This window comes from Narcine bancroftii, chromosome 2 (assembly GCF_036971445.1).
Source record: "Narcine bancroftii isolate sNarBan1 chromosome 2, sNarBan1.hap1, whole genome shotgun sequence".
Taxonomy (NCBI): Eukaryota; Metazoa; Chordata; class Chondrichthyes; order Torpediniformes; family Narcinidae; genus Narcine; species Narcine bancroftii.
Genome location: NC_091470.1, coordinates 49,276,188 through 49,302,502, shown reverse-complemented (window position 1 = coordinate 49,302,502; position 26,315 = coordinate 49,276,188). Strand labels below are relative to the sequence as shown.

Genomic DNA, 26,315 nt, shown 5'->3' with positions numbered 1-26,315 from the left:
CAATATGTTTACTTCTGGATCCTTCAACGAGTCGGTGGATGCAAGACGTGGTGGAAATGCAACTCCTGAACCAGAACCATCGCATTTAGTTTCGTTTTGTATCGCAACGGCTAGAGTTGGGGCGCGGATCCGACAAGGGCTTCGAAAGGGTGCAACAGGGATGAGGTGTCATGTCCTGGATCCGATTGCAATCAGTGGGCGGATTAATTCTGGGGCGATTCCAAGCTCTCTGACCAATGATCGCGAGAGGGTTTGGAGACTTCCTGGCTTTTAAATATGACGGTTCGACTCGGGAAGAAATTGTACCGCGAACCAGCGGTTCATTCTATGGAGGCGCCAGGATCTAGCGCATTGAGAGCTTGTGGAGCATCCCGGCTTTTGCGCGAGAGAACAGCCAGCCGTGCCCGTGACTGCAGCGCGAACGCGGGGCAGGTAAATCCGAACTTGATGCTTTGTTCCAATCGCTGAGCTCATCTGAAATTTTACTCGGAAGCAGCCTGGTTCCCACGATCACTTCTATTTTGCTCCTGCATGCCTTTCCCTCATTGCCCACTCCCTCTCGCTCCCTTGAACGGGACCGATTGTGCGCGGTGCTCCAGGGCCCCAGCAGCGTGCATCGCCCGCGCGTGGAAGCGCACGAGTGAGCCCGTGTCAAGCGCCGGGCGACTTTCACCCGAGAAACTCACCTGATGGCTGAGAGCGCTGTCAACTTCAGGTTGGCCATCTGGGCCAGCTCTCCAATACCAAATCTCAGTCAAATGCACCCAGTGTCCCAGCGCCACGCACTGCAGACAGTTCTTCTCCGAAGTCAGGAGGTTTATCTCAACTCATCTGCATTCGCTCGGGTGATTAAACCTGTGGCTCGAAACTGATGGGTGGTGCTTTTTTTGTGTGTTTCCTCTCGGAGTCTAATCCCGGGTCAGGATATAAACCGCGGGAGCTCACAAAAGCCAATGAACCGTGCGGTCGTTGCTTTTTCCACTTTATATTGGTTTCCTTTAGCTTGCGTTTAATATAATGCACATCTCATAGGACCCCCTTGAATCTATTCCTTCTATACTCCCCGTTTCTTGTCCCGTGCGTCGTTCCTTCCCCCTCCCTTTCTACAGCCAGTAGCTCGGGTTCGGATCGCTGCTCTCAATGAATCCCACCCGATCAACCATCTCATGACTGGGACGCACGGTGGGGCTCGGTTCACGACGCGGTCAAAATGACCCGACTTGCAGATGCACGGTCAGGAGGGCCTGATGCTACTGAGAAGGGAGGGAAATCGCTGCTTATCCGAGGATGGAGCGTACGGTCGGTCGGCTCGCACCAGCCGACAGGGGAGGTGGAGGCCAACACCCAAAGGGCGAGCAGTTCTGTTCTCACTCTCAAACCAGACTCGCCAGAGCGTTTAAAATATTTAAACCCGATGCTAGGATTCCTTCCCCAATATTCACAGTATCCTCTGATCACATTTAATCTGTTCTCACTTCCGAAGCCTTCTGGTTTAAAGATTTTCGGAAGCACATTCTTTAGTGCACCCGTGTGATGTACTCAAACCACGGAGTTTCACCATTCCATTTGTAATATTTAGCTGGTTTCGATTCGCTACCGGCATTGCCCAAAATGCAAACCGCTTCTTCATTAATTCACAAAGTCAGGATGGAAATGGCAGCGTGGAACAGTTCAAAGGGAAAGTGAACCATCTCCTACTAGACTGAATAGATTAGATCAGCAGAAAGCCGTGGATTTGTTTCTTTGCACCTCGTCGTAAACTTTACAGGCTTTCTGACCTCAATGTCTAAACTATTTCTGGGGCATATCCGACCTTGCTTCTGTAATCTTCAGCAAAGTGGGGACACAAATGATTGATCAGTATCTTAAAAAAAAGTCTATATGTGATCGTTATGCAGTTTATCTGATCAGACTGTGAATGGTGTAATTGACAACTTTTTACACGAATTGTACAGTAACATAGGATCAAAATCTTAATTCCTGTCCTGTATTACAAAGATAATTTATCTTACCAACGTTTGAAGGTAATTAGAGCAATCCGACATAATATGATTTTTTAAAAGAGTTAAAGGGCTTGAGTTTCCATAGTTTTAAGCAGTGAAAGTAGTTAAAAAGAGTTAAAGGGCTTGAGATCCCATAGTTTTAAGCAGTTAAAGTAGTTAAAAAGAGTTAAAGGGCTTGAGTTCCCATAGTTTTAAGCAGTGAAAGTAGTTAAAAAGAGTTAAAGGGCTTGAGTTCCCATAGTTTTAAGCAGTTAAAGTAATTAAAAAGAGTTAAAGGGCTTGAGTTCCCATAGTTTTAAGGAGTTAAAGTAGTTAAAAAGAGTTAAAGGGCTTGAGTTTCCATAGTTTTAAGCAGTTAAAGTAGTTAAAAAGAGTTAAAGGGCTTGAGTTCCCATAGTTTTAAGCAGTTAAAGTAGTTAAAAAGAGTTAAAGGGCTTGAGTTTCCATAGTTTTAAGCAGTTAAAGTAGTTAAAAAGAGTTAAAGGGCTTGAGTTTCCATAGTTTTAAGCAGTTAAAGTAGTTAAAAAGAGTTAAAGGGCTTGAGTTCCCATAGTTTTAAGCAGTTAAAGTAGTTAAAAAGAGTTAAAGGGCTTGAGTTCCCATAGTTTTAAGCAGTGAAAGTAGTTAAAAAGAGTTAAAGGGCTTGAGTTCCCATAGTTTTAAGCAGTTAAAGTAGTTAAAAAGAGTTAAAGGGCTTGAGTTCCCATAGTTTTAAGCAGTTAAAGTAGTTAAAAAGAGTTAAAGGGCTTGAGTTCCCATAGTTTTAAGCAGTTAAAGTAGTTAAAAAGAGTTAAAGGGCTTGAGTTCCCATAGTTTTAAGGAGTTAAAGTAGTTAAAAAGAGTTAAAGGGCTTGGGTTCCCATAGTTTTAAGCAGTTAAAGTAGTTAAAAAGAGTTAAAGGGCTTGAGTTCCCATAGTTTTAAGCAGTTAAAGTAGTTAAAAAGAGTTAAAGGGCTTGAGTTCCCATAGTTTTAAGCAGTTAAAGTAGTTAAAAAGAGTTAAAGGGCTTGAGTTCCCATAGTTTTAAGGAGTTAAAGTAGTTAAAAAGAGTTAAAGGGCTTGGGTTCCCATAGTTTTAAGCAGTTAAAGTAGTTAAAAAGAGTTAAAGGGCTTGAGTTCCCATAGTTTTAAGCAGTTAAAGTAGTTAAAAAGAGTTAAAGGGCTTGAGTTCCCATAGTTTTAAGCAGTTAAAGTAGTTAAAAAGAGTTAAAGGGCTTGAGTTCCCATAGTTTTAAGCAGTGAAAGTAGTTAAAAAGAGTTAAAGGGCTTGAGTTTCCATAGTTTTAAGCAGTTAAAGTAGTTAAAAAGAGTTAAAGGGCTTGAGTTCCCATAGTTTTAAGCAGTGAAAGTAGTTAAAAAGAGTTAAAGGGCTTGAGTTTCCATAGTTTTAAGCAGTGAAAGTAGTTAAAAAGAGTTAAAGGGCTTGAGTTCCCATAGTTTTAAGCAGTTAAAGTAGTTAAAAAGAGTTAAAGGGCTTGAGTTTCCATAGTTTTAAGCAGTTAAAGTAGTTAAAAAGAGTTAAAGGGCTTGAGTTCCCATAGTTTTAAGCAGTTAAAGTAGTTAAAAAGAGTTAAAGGGCTTGAGTTCCCATAGTTTTAAGCAGTGAAAGTAGTTAAAAAGAGTTAAAGGGCTTGAGTTCCCATAGTTTTAAGCAGTTAAAGTAGTTAAAAAGAGTTAAAGGGCTTGAGTTCCCATAGTTTTAAGCAGTTAAAGTAGTTAAAAAGAGTTAAAGGGCTTGAGTTCCCATAGTTTTAAGCAGTGAAAGTAGTTAAAAAGAGTTAAAGGGCTTGAGTTCCCATAGTTTTAAGCAGTTAAAGTAGTTAAAAAGAGTTAAAGGGCTTGAGTTCCCATAGTTTTAAGCAGTGAAAGTAGTTAAAAAGAGTTAAAGGGCTTGAGTTCCCATAGTTTTAAGCAGTTAAAGTAGTTAAAAAGAGTTAAAGGGCTTGAGTTCCCATAGTTTTAAGCAGTTAAAGTAGTTAAAAAGAGTTAAAGGGCTTGAGTTCCCATAGTTTTAAGCAGTTAAAGTAGTTAAAAAGAGTTAAAGGGCTTGAGTTCCCATAGTTTTAAGCAGTTAAAGTAGTTAAAAAGAGTTAAAAGGCTTGAGTTCCATAGTTTTAAGCAGTTAAAGTAGTTAAAAAGAGTTAAAGGGCTTGAGTTCCCATAGTTTTAAGCAGTTAAAGTAGTTAAAAAGAGTTAAAGGGCTTGAGTTTCCATAGTTTTAAGCAGTGAAAGTAGTTAAAAAGAGTTAAAGGGCTTGAGTTCCCATAGTTTTAAGCAGTTAAAGTAGTTAAAAAGAGTTAAAGGGCTTGAGTTTCCATAGTTTTAAGCAGTTAAAGTAGTCAAAAAGAGTTAAAGGGCTTGAGTTTCCATAGTTTTAAGCAGTTAAAGTAGTTAAAAAGAGTTAAAGGGCTTGAGTTTCCATAGTTTTAAGCAGTTAAAGTAGTTAAAAAGAGTTAAAGGGCTTGAGTTTCCATAGTTTTAAGCAGTTAAAGTAGTTAAAAAGAGTTAAAGGGCTTGAGTTTCCATAGTTTTAAGCAGTGAAAGTAGTTAAAAAGAGTTAAAGGGCTTGGGTTCCCATAGTTTTAAGTATGAGTATACACATACAAAACATTTGTACTACTGAAGTTTTCACTTTCCTTTTGGTAATATGTTACTTCATGATCATAGAAAATCCAATAAAATATTCCCATACCAGTTCTTTCATTGCACAGTATATTTATTAGTCTTTGCAGACATATTCTTACATTTTTCTACATTGTCTCATGTAATTAAAGTAAACATTTAAACTGGGGTGCCAGCAAGAGGAATCATGTAATTATCATGTAATTAAAGTAATTAATTAAAGTAAACATTTAAACTGGGTGAATCTAGTAGATTTTTTCAGTCATAAAGCAAGAAGTATTAGCATGGAATTCAATAATATTAGCTTTGCTTTCTCCAAAATGTAGCCATTGATAGATTTTTAAAATTTGAATTCAGCTTTTTTAGATGATTGATTGTGATATAAACAGACTCATGCCCTTTCTATTAAATATGAAATGCTATTTTCAGAAAAACAAAAGATTATTAAAAGGTAGATGAATCAGGAGTTGCAGTTACTATTTCCATTAACCTTTCAAGATCAAAATTATTCATGCTTCTGGTAGCAAGAATGCGCTCCCTCTATCCAGAGATAAAATTTCACAATTTTAATCAAATGCAGGAATTCATATTTTGTCTGTTTTCCAGAGCTGAAATGACACTTAATTGTTTTATTATGGTAAAAATATGTATAACTCTATATTATAATCACTAATCAAAGATGAATATTGTGGTTAGAATTATTTCATTTTCATTTTTTTCCTTTCCAATCTATTGCAGTAATGATCCATCTATTGAGTAATTTAAATAATCTCCATCTTATTAACACTAAACCCTGCTTACACTGAAAGTATACAAATCATTAGTGCCTGGAAATTATAATAAAAATTTTATTTAAAAAAACCTTTTTTTAAAAGCTCAGATCTTCCCGCTCTTTTGGTAGTATCATTGCATTACTTTTTAAATGTCAAAATTTCTAATATTGTTAAATATGGAGCTACAGTATGAATTTGATAGTGTTATAATCTGAACAAAAGCAACAATTAAAATACTTGAAACAGTTTCTAATTCATAGTTCTGTTTACAGAGCAAGATATTGACTTTAAATAGAGTTATATATCACCTAAAGCTGAGTGGGCAACTGGACAGAAATCTTAATGTTTTAATTATACAGTGTATATATATATAAAATATATTGGTTTTTTTTTCTTCTGTAAGTCACTTAATCTTATTAACCATTTGCATGAAACAACAAAAAACTGTCAGTCTGGTTAATTTAATTATGTTTATTTTAAAACATTGTAGATATGAGAACAATGATGTGCAAGACATAAATTCTTATGGATAGAATTGCATTTATTGATCCCTCATGTTATTCTCATGCTTTAAGATATTGTTGCGGAAAAAAATGGTTGTAGTCTGTCCCACCCTTCAAATGGTATGTGTTGTGCCAGTTTTACAGCACAGGAAATCTGCATTACATATTGAGATATACCCCACAATTTTTATTTAAACCAACTACATTTTAATATCTGATGTCCTCCTTAATGATGTCTTATTCAATTTGCATTAATAAATGAGGTTGGAAATTTCATCAGCTGCCAGTGGGCATAGTTTTAAGTCACTTCAATGAACAATAAAAAAAAATTAAACTTTTCCCCTTTGTAAGATGTTGGTCAATTCTCTGCTCCCAGTGTACATTTTTTCTTTTGCCTTGCAGTTCACTCGTACCTAGCACAAATATGATGCTCTTCCTTGTAGCTATTGCTTTTTGTACACTATACAGTGGGAGACATGGATGAGGAACTGTGAATTTGTCTTCTGAGTTACCTCCTCACTGTGAAGTCATCTCCTCTTCACACTTTTTAAATACCCTCTGGAATGATTTAACCAAACCACCATTTGGACTAGTACTGCTTCACTGAATGAGGATAAGAATAAAATATAATGGGCCACTCATCTTCAACCTAGGTACTAAGGAAAGTGATGTTATTAGAATAGATGGGGACTGGCATTCAATTTAGGGGTGTTATCACACAGACCAAAAACACCCTGATACATCATCAGCAGGACTGACCACTGTGACCTGGAGGAGTGGGGTGAGGTCCCAGTGAGCCCTGATCTAAGAAATCTATTTATTACCAACAATCTGCCCTCATGTTATTCTCATGCTTTAAGATATTTTGTTGCGGAAAAAAATGGTTGTAATCTGTCCCACCCTTCAAATGGTATGTGTTGTGCCAGTTTTACTGCACAGGAAATCTGCATTGCATATTGAGATATACCCCACAATTTTTATTTAAACCAACTACATTTTAATATCTGATGTCCTCCTTAATGATGTCTTATTCAATTTGCATCAGTTTTACTGATAAATTGAACAATAATTGGGAGAGAAAGATAAGGTATCAAGGGCATTGAACGTTCTCCGGGTGGGGACTTCAATGTCTATCACTAGGAATGGTTTGATTGCTCCACCACTGACTGAGTGGGGTCAATTTTGAAGGAGTGGCCTGAGTGAGCCATGGTATTCTATAGATGACTTTAAATAGAGTTATATATCACCTAAAGCTGAGTGGGCAACTGGACAGAAATCTTAATGTTTTAATTATACAGTTTTTGAAAACATTAAGATTTCTGTCCAGTTGCCCACTCAGCTTTAGGTGATATATAACTCTATTTAAAGTCATCTATAGAATACCATGGATCTTAAGGGACCACAATAATGTACTTTACTGCAATCTGTAACCTCTTCACCCAGTTTATTCCTCACAATTAATCAGAGTTGAATGGGGAGTACAGAAGGACGTGTTAGGGAAAAACAGCAGCAAATGGGATGTTACCTTTGTGAAACTGCGCTAACAGCAAAAAAGAGAAGGAAAATTATTTCATAACCAATTATTCCAATCAAAGCTATGAAGGAACACCATCTACAAGTTCGCTGATGATATGGTAGTGGGTTGTACAAAAAAGGGGCAATGAGTCAGCATACAAGAGGGAGATTGAAAACTTGAGTGAATGGTTCACCAACAACAGCCTTGCACTCAATCTCACCAAAACCAGGGAGCTAATTGTTGACTTCAGGAAAGGAAAGCCAGAGGTGTATGATCCAGGGATCATTGGGGGGGGGGGGGGGGGGGAATCAGAGGTGGAGAAGTTCTTGGTAATCACTATCTCAGAGGATCTTTGCTGGACCCAACATACTAATAGCATCATGAAGAAAGCATATCAGCACCTCTACTTTCTCAGGATATTGTGGAGGTTTGGTATGATATTGGTAATCCTGGCCAATTTCAACAGATGTGTGGTGGGAAGTGTGCTGACTGGCTGCATCATGGTCTGGTATGCGAATACCAATGCCCCTGAGCAAAAAGCCCTGTGAAAGGTAGTGGTTACAGCCCAGGACATCATAGGTGAAAACCTCACCACAATAGAGAACAACCACAGCAAATATGAAATTATCTTTGTGTTCAGCTTGAAGTTGTCCAACATAATGCTCAATTTTTTTTTCAGGAAGCAAACCTTTTGAAAAAATTTGATGTCCAGTGTTGTAAGACCTGACCACATCCTAGGTGTAATAGTAAAAAAATTGGTGCACCTCCAATCAATCTATTCAATTACAGTTAAAATACTGATCTCCACTTATCAAGACTCTGGCTAATAATTTCCCAGTCTACTCTCAATCATTAGTATAGTGTTGGAAGTCATTAGTGGTGCCAAAAAGCAATAATTCTGCACCAATAACATGACAACCCATACTCTGTTTGGGCTTCACTATTCGACTCCAGACAACGCTGTAGCCTTGACTCAAATATGTCCCAAAATGAATTCAAGACATGAGGCAATAATAACAATCCTTGACATCAAGGAAGTATTTGACTGAGTGTTGCATCAAGAGGCCCTGGGAACATTTATCAATGATTCTACCTCAGGACTTCTCTGTAGAAGCTCCTCAGGCCAGGCCTTAAAATCCTAATTCAAGTTATTTAATCAAGGGCCTTCTTTCCATTACAAGATCAGAAATGGGAATATTCACCAAAATCTATATGCAACCCCTCAGCAAATGAAACATACCACTTCTGTCCACAGAAAGACTCCAAAAATATACAGATATGGGCTAATAAATGCATTCACTTATTCTCATTTCAAAACTCCTTGACAATGAATCCCATCACCAAGAAAAGGGTCTCATCCATTGCATTTCAAATTCTTCAACATTACCTTCCCTATTTTTGCCACATTCAGTATCTTGGGGTGGGGGATGGGGGGCTGAACAAAGACTCAACTACACCTGCCACATAAACATTGTGGCTATAAAAGTAGGGCAGATACTTCTTAACACGATGTGAATTACTCACCTTGAGCCTTCCCACCATCTACAAGGCACAAGTCAGTAGATAATGGAATGGTTTCTGTTTGCTTAGATGAGAGCAACTCCAGAAACATCCAAGAACTTTGACAAAATTCACAACAAAGCAGCAGGTTTGATTTGTACATCCGCCCATTACCATCCACTTTCATCGCACAGTAGCTATAGTATCTACATAATGCACTGCAGTAATTCCCCTACACTGCCCCCAATCCACCTCCTCTAATAACAAAAGACAAAGGCTGAAACATATCATCCACATCTTCTTTTCCAAGTTGCAATAATAACATAGAAGCACCATATGCTAATTTGTAAGTAAAAATGATACACAAGCTGCCTGTGTTACAAGTTTAAGAGCATTGATTAATGCTTGTAGCTAAGACGAGCAGTAAATTGGATATTAAGCTTATGCTTTTTTCTTAGAATGTGAAATAGTTGAAGGCAACACACACTATATAATGAGCAACAAGTCATCAAAATGGATGCAGTTTTGAAAAGTGTGTTTTTAGGGTTTCTTTAGGAATTGTTAAAAATCTTGGCCATAAGCAGATAACCCAATGTCATGTGCATACTTAAAAAAAATTGCACGTGTCTAAAACTGTCAGCAGCTCGAGGCAAAATGTAATGTTCACTTTGTCCAATTGACTGATTATTATTACAGATTTGTCAAAATTTGGTGACCGCTGATCAGTAATTCTGTTACTTTCAGATACTGTTTATATTGAGAGAATTATGCTTTCCTTTGCCAAAGAAGTATGTTTTTATTTAAGTGGGATATTTTTGAACAGCCCAAAGTTGCAGCAAATTATGCTCTGCCAAGAAACAATTTAATGCTTATTTTCAGAGAAAGCTCCCTCTGCATTTCTCCAATCAAGATCACATCATAATGGCAAACCAACAAAGTTTTGTCATTTCCTTGTGATGGGGAGATAAAATTAATATTAGGTCATTCTGTCATTTTTACAGATTGCGGTGAGTAGCATCAACAATGTGATGTGGCGATATCTTAATACAGAGAAAAATCAGTATACAGGCAATACAAGTTGTTTCCTTTTTTATTTCTTATAATTGGAATCAGCTAATATTCTCTGAGGAGGAACATTCTCAGGAGTCGGAAGGTTGGGGGTTCAATTTGTCTCAACTACATAAGATGGAACTTCAATGAAGTAATTAGGGAAATTCTGGATTATTGGATGTTCCATCTTTAAGAGATGTTAAAATGAAACAGTCTGTTCCTTTTTAGATTCCACATGAACACAAAAGTGACACCAATTTCATGGCCACTGCAGGTGTCCTCCCCAACATTGATCTCCCATCCAAAATCTAAACCAGTGGATTTCATCAATTTACATTGCTGTTGTGGAACTTTGTTCTAAGGCCTTGAATGAAATTGGGTTCCTTCTTGGCTTTCCCTTTAAAAAGATGCTCAAGATTTGAAATATCCTTTCTTACATCTGCAAGGGTCAATTGACATCTCAAGCTGGCTTATTCATATCTTCTATACATTTACTTATCTTAGTTTAGTAGACCATGATTCAATTGCTTAACATCTCTCCAATTACATTTTCAAATGTGCAATTGGGCCTGTCATGACAGATTATTGCCAGAGACTTTAAAGTTTGTGTTACATCAACCATAAATATCTAGCTATAATTTTAAAGTTATGCCTCGTTCTAGATAGACAAATGGAAATGGTTTCTCCTTATCTGCCCTTTAATCATTTTGAACTTTTCACTTAGATCATACTTTAATCTCCTATGTTCAAGAGAAGACAGACTCAGTCTACATAACTTGTCCTTGACATCGAAACGGCTAAATTCTGAAAACTTCTGTAAAGGCAATAGAATAAGCTTCCAGTTTACAAATCATTTATATCCAGTTAACAATGGGAATGAATCAGCATAGAATTAAAGAATATTTAATATAAATATGGTTTGTTTGATCTTAATGAAAATGCTGCTCCAGCTTCTATTGTACCGATTGCAAAATTGAATTAAAAAAAAATAGATTGGGATTTATCAATTTAAAAGAAATCAGGAGAATTTCTCTTTTGGCTTAGACCCAGAGAAAGACTAATTGACAAATAATAGGTAGTTAACTAGAGGAAATGATATAAAATGTATTCTTCGAATTTGGTGGGTTTTTTTTTTGCAGAATATTAATCGTTAAGCATGGAATAAAAAGACATTAATCAAAAAGAATTTAAAACAAAAAAGGACCTAGTTTTCCAACTATGATTAAAGTTCTATGACATTACAGAAGTTGAAAAATATCTTTCAATACATCAAACGGTAGTTCCGCCAATGAAAGTCTAATATGGGCTGGTAATATCCTTCATTCAGACTTTTTTGTACAGACCCAGTTCCTATGATACAAAATGCTGGAGAAGCTCAGCAGCTCAAACAGTGTCCTTAATGTAGCAAAGGCAACGATACATCATGGTATCTACAGAATTTTGTGATTTACTTCAGTTCATATGATATGTAATTGAAAACAATAAGTAGTTCAAGAGAATAATTTTTTTTCTAACACATCTGGATTGTGTCTCCAATTGAAATCAATCAGAGCTCAAGGGGGCAATAAATGCATGCACTGCCTCAGGCAGTTTTCACACCGAGGTCTCTCCAAATGTGTGGAATAGAAATCCTTCACCCATTCACATGAGCTTTTATTAAAATATTACAGTAAATTAGTTATAACTCCTGAAATAGTTCATAGTATGGAAATATAACTTGCATTGGAAACATTGATTTAATTCTACAGAAAGCATTACCAATTAAACGTCCATGGTCATCACTTTCAAAAATCACTAAACAGAATGAACAATCCAAACTATATCAGAGTGTTAAATCCTAAAATTACTCCTTAAATTTTAGTGCCATAATAACCAAAACATTTTGCTTCATTTTCTTCTCTTCTTATCTAAAATTATTGTTATGGTTAAATTTAAATGTTAAATTTAGACATACAGCCCAAAAAAAGGCCCTTCCAGCCTATGAACCCATTCTACCCAAATACCCCAATTAACCAACCTCCATACATTTTTAAAAGGTGGGACGAAATCTGAGCACCTAGAGGAACCCCCCCCCCCACCCTCCCCAACACACACACACACACACACACACAGACACACACACACACACACACACACACACACACACACACACACACACACACACACACACACACACACACACACACACACACACACACACACACACACTATGAACCTTTACAGGCAGCACTAGATTCAAACTCAACTTCCTGGCACTGCAACAGGGTTGCGCTGACCACATCTAAATTTGTTTTCATATTTTAATCTATAGAAGGTGACCCTCCCTTCACCAATTCATCACTAAATTGCAGTAAATGATCCCCAATCTCCAAGGGAAACCAAAAAATTGTATTTTTCTTAATTTTAACAAGATTCAGCTAAGGATGAAATTATTACTCTGCAGATGTTATAAATCTTTATTTGAAGATTGTAAAAGTGTTTTAATTCTTTATGTTTAAAATGCAAAATTACTAAAAGAATTTTGTTAAACTCGCAAAGCATTTCCCATCATCTGTGATGTTTTATATCAGATACAAGGGGCCTGAAATCAGGAAGCCCTTCTTGATTCAACGAATGGTCATTGGTGGAGTGGCCAGACAAACTGAATAGAGGTTTAAAAGTACTGCCAATGTGGGAGGAGAAATAGGAGGAGGAGCCTGATTATCCAGTGACTTCATTTATCTGTTTTGTTGTGTATAAATCCATCAGAGAGGAAGAGCTTGTATTATTTAGCCAAGACAATTTATTTTGATAAAGAATAGGAAAAAAATATTACTTTTATATAGTTTGCTAATAAGTTTGAGTCATATATAATACCAGAAATTTGTAAGTCATTCCTATTTTTCCTGTATTTATTGACAGTTAAGTAACTGAGTAGAATTAAAGTAAATTCTTTGAATTCATTCTAAGACAGGGATATATTTACAAAGAAATACAGTGTTACTTTTTCAATAATCACATTTATTTCTAGCCATAATAGGATTTTGTCTCCAAAAATAAATTAACATAAAAAGAAGTAGGCCTCTTAAACACAACAAAAGCAGTTATGTATTTTTAATGGCAAATTTTCATGAGAATGTTAATTTGATTAAGAACATAAGAAACAGGAGCAGGAGTCGGCCATCTGGCCCATCGAGCCTGCTCTGCCATTCAATAAGATCATGGCTGATCTGATCATTGACTCATCTCCACCCACCTCCCTTTTCTCCATATCCCTGAATTTCTTTTTTATGTAAAAATCTATCTAACTGAACCTCAAAATATGTTTAATGAAGTAGTCTCAACCAATTCCCCTAGGTAGAGAATTCCACAGATTCAGTACTCTCATCTCCGTCTTAAATCTACTCCCCTGAATCTTGAGGCTGTGTGTCTTAGTTCTGGTCTCACCTACCAGTGAAAACAATTTTCCTGCCTCTAGCTTATCTATCCCTTTCATAATTTTATATGTTTCTATAAGATCTCCTCTCATTCTTCTGAATTTGAGTGAGTATAATCCCAGACAATTTTGTCTCTCCTTGTAGGTCAACCCCCTTCATCTCCAGGATCAACCTGGTGAACCTCCTCTGAACTGCCTCAAAGGCCAATATATCCTTCCTCAAGTATGGAGACCAGAACTGTGCATAGTACTCAAGGTGCAGCCTCACCAGTACTTTGTATAATTGCAGCATGACCTCCCTGCTCTTAAATTTAATTGCTCTAGCGATGAAGGCCAATATTCCATTTGCCTTCCTAATAGCCTGTTGCACCTTCAACCCAACTTTTTGCGATTCATGCACAAGCACTTCCAAGTCCTCCTGCACTACAGCATGCTGCAGTTTTTCACCATTTAAATAATAATCTGCTCTTCTATTTTTCCTACCAAAGTGGATGACCTCATATTTACTAACATTGTACTCCATCTGCCAGACCTTTTCCCACTCACCTAACATAAATACATCCTTCTGCAGCCTCTCCACATCCTCTTTTTCACTCAATTTAGTATCATCCACAAACTTGGCCACGCTACACTCTGTCCCATCTTCCAATTCATCAATGTAAATAGTGAACAGCTGCGGGCCCAGCAGCAACCCCCTGCAGCCCCCCACTTACCACTGTCTGCCAATCAGAAAAACACCCATTTATCCTGACTCTCTGCCTTTTGTCAATTAACCAATCCTCAATCCATGCCAATATACTTCCCACAACTCCATTCATCCGTATCTTACTGTTAAGTCTCTTGTGTGGCACCTTATCAAACTCCTGTAAATCCAAATATACAACATCAATCTGTTTCCCTCCATCTACCACACCCATTCTATCCTCAAAGAAATCCAGAAAGTTTGTCAAACAAGATCTGCCTTTTCTGAATCCATGCTGCATCTGTCTGATGGAACCCCTTCATTCTAAATGTCTCATTATTTCATCCTTAATGACAGCTTCAAGCATTTCCCCCGACTACAGACGTTAAGCTAACTGACTGATAGTTATCCGTCTTCTGCCTACATCCCTTTTTAAAAAGTGGTGTGACATTTGTTGTCTTCCAATCTGCCAGGACTCACCCAAAATCCAGAGGATTTTAGTAAATAATACCAACTCATCAACAATAACTCCCGCCATTTCCCTCTGTACCCTGAGATGCATCCCATCAGGACCAAGGGATTTGTCCGCTTTCAGTCCCATTAGTTTGCTCATCACTATATCTTTTGTATCAATTATTTTATTGAGGCCCTCACCTCCCCATCACCACTCTTTGGCATGTTGGACATGTCTTCCACCATGAAGACTGACACAAAATATTTGTTCAAAGCTTCGGCCATTTCCTCATTACTCCTACTCACCTCTCCTTTGACATTCCTTTGACATTCAGACTTTGATTATCTTGAAGCATCATCCATTTTTATCATTTAATCATTCCTCACCTCCAAATTATTACAGACCTCCCTTTAGTTTTCTCCTCCCTTCCCACTTACCCCTGTGTCTTATAAACTTCTTTTATCTAGCTTTTCCCAGATCCAGTGAAGGATTATCAGTTCTTTCCATTGATGCTGTATGCCCTTTGGAGTATTTCCAGCATTTATGTGTTTAATTTTATAGACAGGGAATTTTTAACATCATCAAAACAGATGGATAACACTCACTCAAATCTTACCATTGGCAGTTGGCCAATTCAAATTAAATAACAAAATTTTATGTAATAAATCTAGAGTTAATCTCTGGTTCAATAATATATATATATATTACATTAGAAATTCTGCTGTCATCACTTGGCCTAGTCCAAACATGACTCCAGATATAGATGGTTTTTAATTACTCTCTGTCCCACTAAATCACTCAGTTGTGTCAAATTGTCATGGCTCCCTAAATATAGCCTTTAGCCAAGATGATTCCTATAGTTCAACAATACAGGTGTAAATAGAAAATATGATGTTAATTTTGAATAGAAAATTGCAGAAACTTGGAGCACAGAGTGATTTAGGGCTCCTTGGACATGAAACACAGAAAGCTAGCAGATAATAGGAGGATAATGGATTGTTAGCGCTTATTTCATGTGGGTTGAAGAATAAAAACAGGAAAGCCTTACCACAACTGTAACAAGTACCAGGTACATCATATCCAGAGTACTGGAAATAAATTTGGTTCCTCTATTTAAGGAGAGAGGTTTTATTGGAGGCAGTTAAGAGAATATTCACAAGGATAATCCCAGGTAGGTACCATGAAGAAAGGCTAAACAGATTGAACTCTACACAATGGAGTTTAGAGGAATGGGAGGCTATTTTATTGTATCATTTCAGATTCTCAGGAGGCTGGACGGAGTAAATGGTAAGAGAATGTTTTATCTCAGGAGTGTTGAGATTTTGCAATTCTAGGCAGAGGTGGGGGCAGACTACTTGAATATAATTAAGACACAAATAAATAGATTTCTAGTCAGTAAAGGGTTCAAGGGTTATAGGTATTTGGAGAGGCAAAAAAAAAAATAAAAGAGCTGAATATTATTTAAAGGGTGAAAAACTACAGCATGCTGTTGTGCAGAGGGACTTGGGAGTGCTTGTGCATGAATCGCAAAAAGTTAGGTTGCAGGTGCAGCAGGTTATTAAGAAGGCAAATGGAATGTTGGCCTTCATCGCTAGAGGAATTGAATTCAGGAGTAGGGAAGTAATGTTGCAACTGTATAAGGTACTGGTGAGACTGCACCTGGAGTACTGTGTCCAGTTCTGGTCTCCATATTTGAAGAAGGATATACTGGCTTTGGAGACGGTCCGGAGGAGGTTTACTAGGTTGATCCCTGGGATGAAGGGGTTGACTTATGATGAAAGATTAAATCGTCTAGGATTGTATTCACTCGAGTTCAGAAGAATGAGAGGAGATCTTATAGAAACATATAGGATTATGAAGGGTATGGATAGGATAGATGTAGGAAGGTTTTTTGAGCTGGCCAGGGAAACTAAAACGAAAGGACAAGATTCAAGATTCGGGGGAGTAGATTTAGGATAGAGATGAGGAAAAATAGTTTTTCCCAGAGACTAGTGAATGTTTGGAATTCTCTAACCAGGGAAGTGGTTGAGGCTGCCTCATTAAACATATTTAAAATTTGGTTAGATAAATTTTTACATGATAGAGGAATTAGGGGATATGGGGAGAAAGGAGGTAGGTGGAGTTAGGTCATAAATTAGATCAGCCATGATCGTATTGAATGGCGGAGCAGGCTCGATGGGCCATTTTTGGCCTACTCCTGTTCCTACTTCCTATGTTCCTATGTTCCAAATGTACTTGAGGAAAATTAGATTAGCCGTGATCCTGTTGAATGGTGGCACTCTCAAGGGGCTGAGTGATCTGCTCCTGTTTACATTTCTTTTTTTTTATTGTAATGAGACAGATTCATCAGAAAACCAGGAATAGTTGCATTGGAGTAAGTTCAGAGGAGATTCACCAGTATGGAGTTGCTGAGTTTGGAGGAATTCAGTTAAGGGGAAAAATTATATAATCTAGCTTTGTTTTCGCTTGAGTGAACAATACTGAGCAGTAACCTGTTAGAAGTAAAGGAATCATGAGTGGTATAGATAGGGTAAACAATCAGATTCTTTTTTCTGTTGTAGAGGTATCAAACAGATGAGGCATAGGTCTGAAATGTGTGGAAGGACAGTTAAAAGAGATTTGAAAGTGGATTTTTTTGAAAAACTGCAGAGAGTGGTTGATATCTGGAATTCACTGCTAGAGGAAGTAGTAGAATCAGGTGCAATGAAGAGACAATTAGACAAGCATCAGAATAGGAAAGACATAGAATATGGACCTCATGCAGGCAAATAGGAATGTGTAGACCAACAAAAGGGTCTATTTCTAGTCATCGGTCAACTCTGGCTTTAATCCTTTGAGAGAATCAGTGCAGTTACTTCTAATTCTATTCTGTACAATCAAATTAAATAATTACACGTGAAAGTAAAGGATCACTAAAGTTTTTCTCAGTCATTTGAAAGTATGTAAATATGATTATAGCGGCCAAACCTTCTGGGTCATACTTTAACCAACCAATTGGAAGTAAAAATATTTCCTTGTTGCAAGCATTACCCAATGATTACCATATTTGCAAAATTGCAGCTAGTTTGTTTGAAGGGTATCTTTTACAATTTTAAGACAAATGAGCAAATGATTCCCCAAATATTTTCCATTTAGCCTGAAGGAATATTTGCTGGTGTTGGAGCTGCGCAATTGCTCAGCAAAAGGAAGTGTAAGGCGATCCTTCTGTCTGATAGTCTACAGGTCACCCTTGGGCAAGGTGTAGTACCTGTTTAGCCTCCCAATCAGGGTGCATGAAGTCATGGATTGCAGATGGTGGATGATTTTTATAAGCAGATTCTACGTTGGAATTTATGGTTGTAAAACTAAAAATGCTGGGCAGATGAATCTGCTGATCAATGGCCAGGTTTACCTGTCATAACCGACTAGTATGGACACTGCAACTGAAGAAGGCAATGGGAAACCACTTCAGCATTTTTCCTTTGCATAATCATGAACCCATAAATTTGGGAGATCTGGACATTTACATTGTAAACAGCAATTTTCAATCATTCTGGGCTCAATTTATTTTGCGTGTTAGTTACAGTTTCAGCCAAGCAGAACCATGTTTACAATGAGTGTCCAAATTGGCTTGAAACATGACACCCATGTTCCAGAGATTAAGACTGAATTTAAGGATGAAAATAGTTCTCTAACCATTTACAATGTAAACATTTGGAAAGCAAGGGAAGAGAATTGACACTTTCCAAAGATTTAGTTCAGCAGTTTCTAAACCAGGTTTGATTGTGCACCAGATTCCTATTGGACATAACATCAAATGAAACTGAGGTAATATTTTTGTCAAATCTAATTTACTTAATGTCAAAACTAAGATTAAGAGAGAAAATGAATTTTTAGATTAGATCCTTCTTGTTTATGGATTTATTTTGTTTTGTAGTGGCAATTTTTAAAGTCAGGTCATGTACCCAGGTATTAAAACACCTTGTAGATCAGTTCGTCAAGGAGAGAGGATCATGCAAATCATTCTGGAAAATAACAATGAAGGAATGAAAAATAGAAAAAGATTTAATCACTGAATAAAGCATGGGGCATTTCCATGATTTGCAAAATTATGACTGTGACATTTAAAACTCTAATGAATTATAATTTGTTCATATTTTGTACAGCAGTTCTCTGCCTAACATTTTATCACATAACTGGGTGCAAGAACAAAAGTAAAAATGCTGTGATCATTAGTCACATAAATTTTACTTTGAATGAAAGCAGAAAATATGAATAAAGATGATAGAGTAAAATACCAGGAAAAAAATAAGCAGAGAGAAGCAAAAAGAAGACCTACAGCACAAAACTAGATTAAACTTTCATTTTTAAAAAAATTAGGTGTACAGCATGGTAACAGGCACAAGTCTGTGTCCCCCAAATACCCTAATTAACCTACAGTCCCCGTATCTTTTTGAAAGATGGGAGGAAACTGGAGAACCCAGGGAAAGCCCACGCAGACATGGGGAGAATGTACAAATTCCTTACAGACAGTGCTAGATTCCAACCCGGGTCAGCGGGCACTGTTATAGTCTTGTGCTCACTGAGCTGCTTTTTTAAAGTGACTTTTTAAAAAAAGTTTGAATAGTTAAAAACTACTATCATCTGTAAAGCAATTAAACTAATCACAATTAATTTACAATTTTTAAAAAACAAATTAATTGACCCTTTTGCTGCATCATGAATAGAACGTACAATTGGCAAAAGGAAGACACCTTGTTTAAAAGTCTCAAGTTTAAAGTATCACATGGAAAGTGCTTTGGACTTTAAAATGTGACAAGTAAACCTTTCAAACACCCAAATTATGATTGCAAATAAAATGATCTCCATTTGGCTAGAGTTCACAGAATGCAAAGTAGGAGACTCAATCTGTCCTGCATCCAAGACTTGGAACAGTTGCCTCCCACCACCAGTTCCAGTGTGTAACACCTACAAGGTGAGTGGCAGGAATAGCTCAGGACTTCCCCAACTCTGTATCAACAGGACAGGCATTGAAGAGAATCGACGAGGCTTATGTTCAGCAAGTGGTTTAAATGGATTAAAACGAGTATTATTACCTTCTGTCCACGAGTTTAATATTTTTTTGGACAAACTTTAATTTAACTACATAAAGCTTAACAGTATATAATAAAGCAATAGTATTCTTAAAGGCTTACACTGGGATTATAAAATTGGTTGCAGGAGCAGAAAGAAGTAAAACAATTACAATGAAAAAAAAATAAAAGCAAGACGGTAAATTGGAATAAGGGAAAATTAAGGACCGACAGAGTATATTTCACAAATAAATGAACAGACCTGGAAAAGAGCGAAATTGGTTGACGAGGATCCGTCGCCTTCTTTTTAACCTGGTCCTTTTAATAGAGATCGTGGTTTAACCAAGCCGTCTAACAGATATTTGTAAAAGAAACGACTCCGACTTGCACGATCGCACCGGACTGGCCGCCAGTGGCGGGGAAGGGAAGTTCCGACCATCAGCTACTCATGGACGTGGTGGAGGGGCGGCTCGTCTGCTTGGCCCGTCCGTCAGAGGACGCGCCCGGGGCGGACGAGCGGGTGCACGGGGAGTCGGTCGGATGTATTGCCACCGGCAGTGTTTGGTTTACTTTCATGTTAGAAATTACTTGAGAGTTTTAATTAAAATAAATGAATGAGCTTGACGGGTGTTTAGATGATATTCCGAATTGTTGCCTGCTTCGGGCTTAGCGAAAGCGTGGAGCTTCGTCCCGCTGGACAACGGTTAGGATAGGAGGGTGGAACCCTAACCCCAACCCCAATGTCCATTGCATCGTGAAGATTTAAATGGCACATTCAAGGTCTCTTCACATTCAGGGTGTCATATTCGTATGTGCACAAAGGAAAGCAGTGCAAAGCCTTAATCTTCATTGGGTCATATTTGTTTGGACATTCAGTTTGATAGCGTTAAACATTTCTAGTACTAATGTGTGGTTGGAGGAACATTCCCACCTCAGTGCCAGGTCGTGGAAGGTCCTTCCTCACAGCGTTCTGGACTTGGCTGCGCCCAGCTTCTGGTGCCTCTCAGCACATTCCTGCAACCAGGAATGCGCCACTGGACAGTATTCCCTCACTGAGTGTGCATGGAAGACTAACACGTTTTGGGCAGGCCGAAGAGCATCTTTCACTGAGCTCTGGATGTCTACCTCTGAGTGCATCCCAGTAAATCAGAGTCCTTTGTTATGCCGTTCTTGGAATGAATTGTGACAAAGGCCCTTCACTAGCCCATCCATCTTCAGTCACTCTTAGCAAATCAATCAAGTGCAAAGAGTTGGGCATTTGTCTCCCCCCCATCACAGCTCAAGGGCAATGTGCACTAGGGATGATGTTCTATCAGCACAGGAAGGATCTGACCTGGAGGGCTCCTCTCACTTTTGTCCAGGCCAGGTCCTGGTGCTTATTAGTGAGTTCTGGCGATGAGTCATTCCACCAGATGTCTGGACAGTTTGCTAAGGGAACTACCCCATGGTATCCATTGAAGCCTTGTCCCTCAATGTTTGTAGAAGTTCTGTGCTGACAACTGCCTGTGGTCAAAGTTGTTTTCCTGGAATAACATTTCCATGAAAGATAGGTGCTGGAACAATGTCCAACTAATGGTAGGACCTCAGTACAAGCAGCACTTGGTACTTTGGTTCCATGCATAGCCTGATACTGTCACTTCACACATGAAGGTGGTCACCTTAAAGAAATGGCCAATTTGATAGTTATTTCCAATCAACTGAAGGTGGTTGGGCCAGTATTTAGATATTCTTGGTGGCCATCTGAAACAGGTGTTTGACAAGCATGTTGGAATGAAAATGGAAAGTGTTCAATCGCCTACTGTCCAACTAGGTTGAGAACACTCACAAATAGGAGGAAATATACCTAAATTTCCAGCTTTGCAGTCTTACAACCAAACAGTATCAACATCGACTTCTCCAATTTCTGGTTTTGTCACTTTCTAACTCTGGCCCCATTCCTTCTCTCTATATTCCCTCCCCACCCTCTCTACCTGCCCACTCCTTCCCTTATTTCTGCCTATCAGACTGTGTTTACCTCAGTCCTCTGCACATTACTTCCATCACCTCTTTGATTTATTTTTTTGCCATTTCCTCTCACCTCTATTCACCTATCACCTCCCTACCAATGCTCCTCTCCCTTTATCATTCAGTGTCTGCCCATTACTTTCTCAAAACATTGACTATTGTTAAGGGTTATATTTTATATATACATGTCTTTAAAGAGATGGAGAGTGGGAGTTTAATGTAGGTCATTTCAAAAACAGACATCATCATTTCACAAAATGAATTTAAAATGCAAGAGCTTTGCTGAAAGAGAGACTTCATATCCACGCTGACTTTACAGAAACTTTGAAGAATGCCTATGGAGACTTCACAAGTAGGTGTTAATTGGACTGATGTTGTGGAGTAAATGGACCATTGTCTTTAAAGCAACAGATGCCCAGGCAGAAACCGATTCTGGTGCCAGCAATCTGTCTGGTTGCAGTTTGCTGTTCTAAGAGGACTCGTGTGATTTTGCAGCGAGAGAGAAAATTCAATTTGACATTTCTGCAGTAGCTTTGAGGAGGCTGCAACATGGCAAGCTGGCAGGCTTATTGAAAACCCCATTTTGAACATGGGTTGTGAGTTCTGAGTTCAGCCTGTTTAAAACCTTTATCCTTACAAGAGGAAATGGCTGGTTAGAGGGTTTCTCTCCTGAAATAAGGAACTCCGTGGTGACCTGGAAGAAAAGGATATAATTTTGAAAACCCTGGATGGGGCCAAGTTTCTTCAGCAAGACACTGGAGTGGCTGATCGGAGGGAATCAGTTTGTGTGTGTCCAACGAGCAACAAATATCTCTCTCTGAAACCAAAGAGAACCTTCCTGACAAGCCGCAGAACCTGGTGAAAATTCATTAATGTTAAATTCTGTGCACAGTATAAGAATTGCCTGATACTGGGTGAATTTGGAGGAGTGGGAAGTGAGATGGGACTGTGTATCAAAGAACTTCCCTGAACATATACATGTTACATACACGTGCTCTTAGAATTAGAAGGGGGTTGTTAGGTTAAGTTAATAGTAATAAATTAAAGTTTGATCTTGTTTTTATGTTTAAAGAAAATTAAAAGCAACTTTTAAGTAACCATTTGTCTTGGTGAATTTCTATTGCTGCAGGGTTTTGGGGTCCTCTGGACTCGCAACACTATCTTTTGCCTTCTATGGATGCTGCCTGACCTGCTGAGATCCCCCAGCATTTTGAATGTGTAAACACTTCTGACTGAATTGGATTTAATTTAATTTGAACATACAGCACTGTAGGCCCTTCTGGCCCATGAGCCCATGCCACCCAAATTTTACTGTAAGTTTTAAAGGGTGGGAAGAAACCAGAACAGCCAGAGGAAACCTTTGCAGACATGGGGAAAATGTATAAATTTCTTAAACACAGCACTGGATTTGAACACGTGTTGCTGAGGCTGTAATAACATGCTAAAGTTGCCAGATTTGATATGCTCTGGATTGCCTAGCAGTTGCTGTGTCTGAAGTAAAATGAAGGAAACAGTATTTTCTGGACCCAAGGGTGGATTTTACCATCCATGTAACAATCTCTGCCTGATGCTTTTCCTTTGCCTTGAGATAAATTTGGGCTGCTCCAGAAATGCAGCAGAGATTTCAAGCTGGGGAGTTGCTCTTCTTTGATGTGATTATATCAGAGCTTGAGTGGTCAGTGGGGTTGGAATAAGAGTCTGTGAGATGGCAGAGGTTTCAGGAATGCTGGAGACACTCAGTGTCTCTGAATGGACTCTTTTGTGTCTTTTTCTCCTATTGTTAGGGGCACCAACCATAACTGATGGTGACTCTTTTCACCTTAACACAAACAAAAGTTGAAGTATATCATGTAGATCACATTTTTAATGTATTATTATGTGATAATAAAAGGAACTTTGAGCTCATTTGAGCACATTTCTCAGTCAAAATGGGTATAAACCAATTGCTATCATTTTATATATAATATGTTCGACGTTCACAGTTTGGCGGGCAGCAACCTCCTTTGAAGAAGACCGCAGAGCCTACCTCACTGACAAAAGGCAAAGGAGGAAAAACCCAACACCCAACCCCAACCAACCAATTTTCCCCTGCAACCGCTGCAACCGTGTCTGCCTGTCCCGCATCGGACTTGTCAGCCACAAACGAGCCTGCAGCTGACGTGGACTTTTACCCCCTCCATAAATCTTCGTCCGCGAAGCCAAGCCAAAGAAGAAGATATATAATATACATAAAACATTACAATAATGTTGTTGGATGAGAATAAATAATTCAGATCTATCTCAATTGACCGATTGTTAGTAAAAATGCCAGGGAGATCATTTTCTTTTGTTTGAAGGTCACTATCGTATCAAATGCCATAATTCACACAACTGTGTGCATTTGGAAATAGTAGGTCACAATGTATTTTGCAAATTGCTTTGTCCTGTATCTTTGATGCAAAATGATACAGGCAACTGTTACGAGCCCAGAGGAGTCCAAAATCCAGCAGCCACAGAACTTCACCAAAACAATGGCTACTTCAACAAAAATGTTTTAAATTTTCTCAAACATAATAATATCAGTATTTAAATTATTCTTTGGCTTGGCTTCACGGATGAAGATTTATGGAGGGGTAATGTCCATGTCTGCCGCAGGCTCGTTGGTGACTGACAAGTCCGATGTGGGACAGGCAGACACGGCTGCAGCGGTTGCAAGGGAAAATTGGTGGGTTGGGGTTGGGTGTTGGTTTTTTCCTCCTTTGTCTTTTGTCAGTGAGGTGGGCTCTGCGGTCTTCTTCAAAAGAGGTTGCTGCCCGCCGAACTGTGAGGCACCAAGATGCATGGTTGGAGGCGAGATCAGCCCACTGGCGGTGGTCAATGTGGCAGGCACCAAGAGCTTTCTTTAGGCAGTCCTTGTACCTCTTCTTTGGTGCACCTCTGTCTCGGTGGCCAGTGGAGAGCTCGCCATAGAACACGATCTTGGGAAGGCGATGGTCCTCCATTCTGGAGACGTGACCCACCCAGCGCAGTTGGGTCTTCAGCAGCGTGGATTTGATGCTTGCGGACTCTGCCAGCTCGAGTACTTCGATGTTGGCGATGAAGTAATTCCAATGAATGTTGAGGATAGAGCGGAGACAGTGCTGATGGAAGCGTTCTAGGAGCCGTAGGTGATGCCGGTAGAGGACCCATGATTCGGAGCCAAACAGGAGCGTGGGTATAACAATGGCTCTGTACGTGCTGATCTTTGTGTGCTTCTTCAGGTGGTTGTTTTTCCAGACTCTTTTGTGTAGTCTTCCAAAGGCGCTATTTGCCTTGTCTATCTCTTTGTTGATCCTTGCATCAGATGAAATGGTGACAGGGACTCTTTTGCCGCCGCCGGAGGCCCGAGGACCTGCTGCCGCCCGGGGGGCCCGAGGTCCTGCCTGAGTCTGCCTGAGGTAACGGCTGAATCGCGGGGAGAGACAGCCAGCCGAGACCGGGCCTGCCCGAACCGCTGCCCGAGCACCGAACACAGGCCGCCGTCGCCAGGCAAACCCCGGCAGCCCGCACAGCCCGATCATTGGCAGCCGAGCCCCAGGCCGGGAGTGGTCAATGAGAACTGTTTAGTGTATTTCAGAGTTTAATACACACCTCAAAAACCAATAGTCTAAACACTAACAACTGTGAACTCCATTGCATTTAAATTATTACTATTATCTTAACCCCCTTCTAATTCTAAGTGAATGTGTATGTGTTCAAAAAAGTTCTTTGTTTTACTATCCAATCATTCACTTTACACTTCTCCAAGTGCACTAGTATCAGGCAATTTTTCATTCTGTGCACAGAATTTAACATTTATGATCTCCACCAGGCTCTGGTGCTTTAACTCAAATTGTTACTGCAAAGTAAGGTCTTTGTTGGTTTCAAAGCGAGTGAGAGACAGTTGTTCATTGGATACACACAAACTGATCTCCTTCAATCAGCCACTTCAGTGTCTTGCTGAAGAAACTTTCCCCCTCATGGGTTTTCCAAAAGATGACCTCTTCTTTCCAGGTTATCCCAAAGAGTTCTTCTTTATCCCCTATTTCAGGAGAAATCCTCTTGTAATTGACTACAAGGGTTTAGAATAGGCTGAACTCAAAACTCATCTTCAAATGGGGTCTTATAGCAGGCCTCCAAAACTTGCAGTTTCAAAAACCTCTTCCTGCTGTAAACTGAAACTCTCTCCAAAGAGAATAGCATGTCTTTTTTAGCAAACTTGGATTGCTGGCACAGGCAAAAGATTAATCAGTTTTTGAGCCTGGACATCTTTAAAGACAATAGACAATTTCAATTCCACAACATCAGTCCAATTAACACCTACTTGTGAAGTCTTCAAAGGCAATCTTCAAAGTCACTGTAGACATGGAGTCTCTGCCTTGGCATAGCTCTTGCATTTCAAATGAGATGTCTTTTGTGAAATGTTAATGTTTGTTTGTGAAGTGTACCTAAACTAAACCCCCACAATCCATACTTTTTAAAGATATGTTTTATCATAATTTTATTAACCCATTCCATAACACAACCTTAAGTATTTTTAATGAGGTATTTCCATCAGAAGAGGCAAAAGGATCCACAGGGACTCTCTTGTCTTGATAGGAGTGTTATATTTGGCAATACCTCTTTTTAAAAACAAAACATTTGTGTATTTTATGTACATAACGTTAAACAGAAACTTCATCTTAAATCTTGAGATGCAACTCTCCCTGAAGACCTATGTGTGGTTAACCATCTCAAAATTATTT

General features: G+C 38.8%; 1 protein-coding gene across 1 annotated transcript in view; it reads left to right on the top strand.

The window, feature by feature from the left end:
- Positions 1-265: 265 nt before the first annotated feature.
- Positions 266-26,315, top strand: part of LOC138753517 (gremlin-1-like) — a 28,871-nt gene continuing 2,821 nt past the window's right edge. Inside the window, exon 1 of the mRNA XM_069916631.1 lies at positions 266-432. The gene's annotated coding sequence lies outside the window, so the exon portion shown is untranslated. The remainder of the gene's footprint in view (positions 433-26,315) is intronic.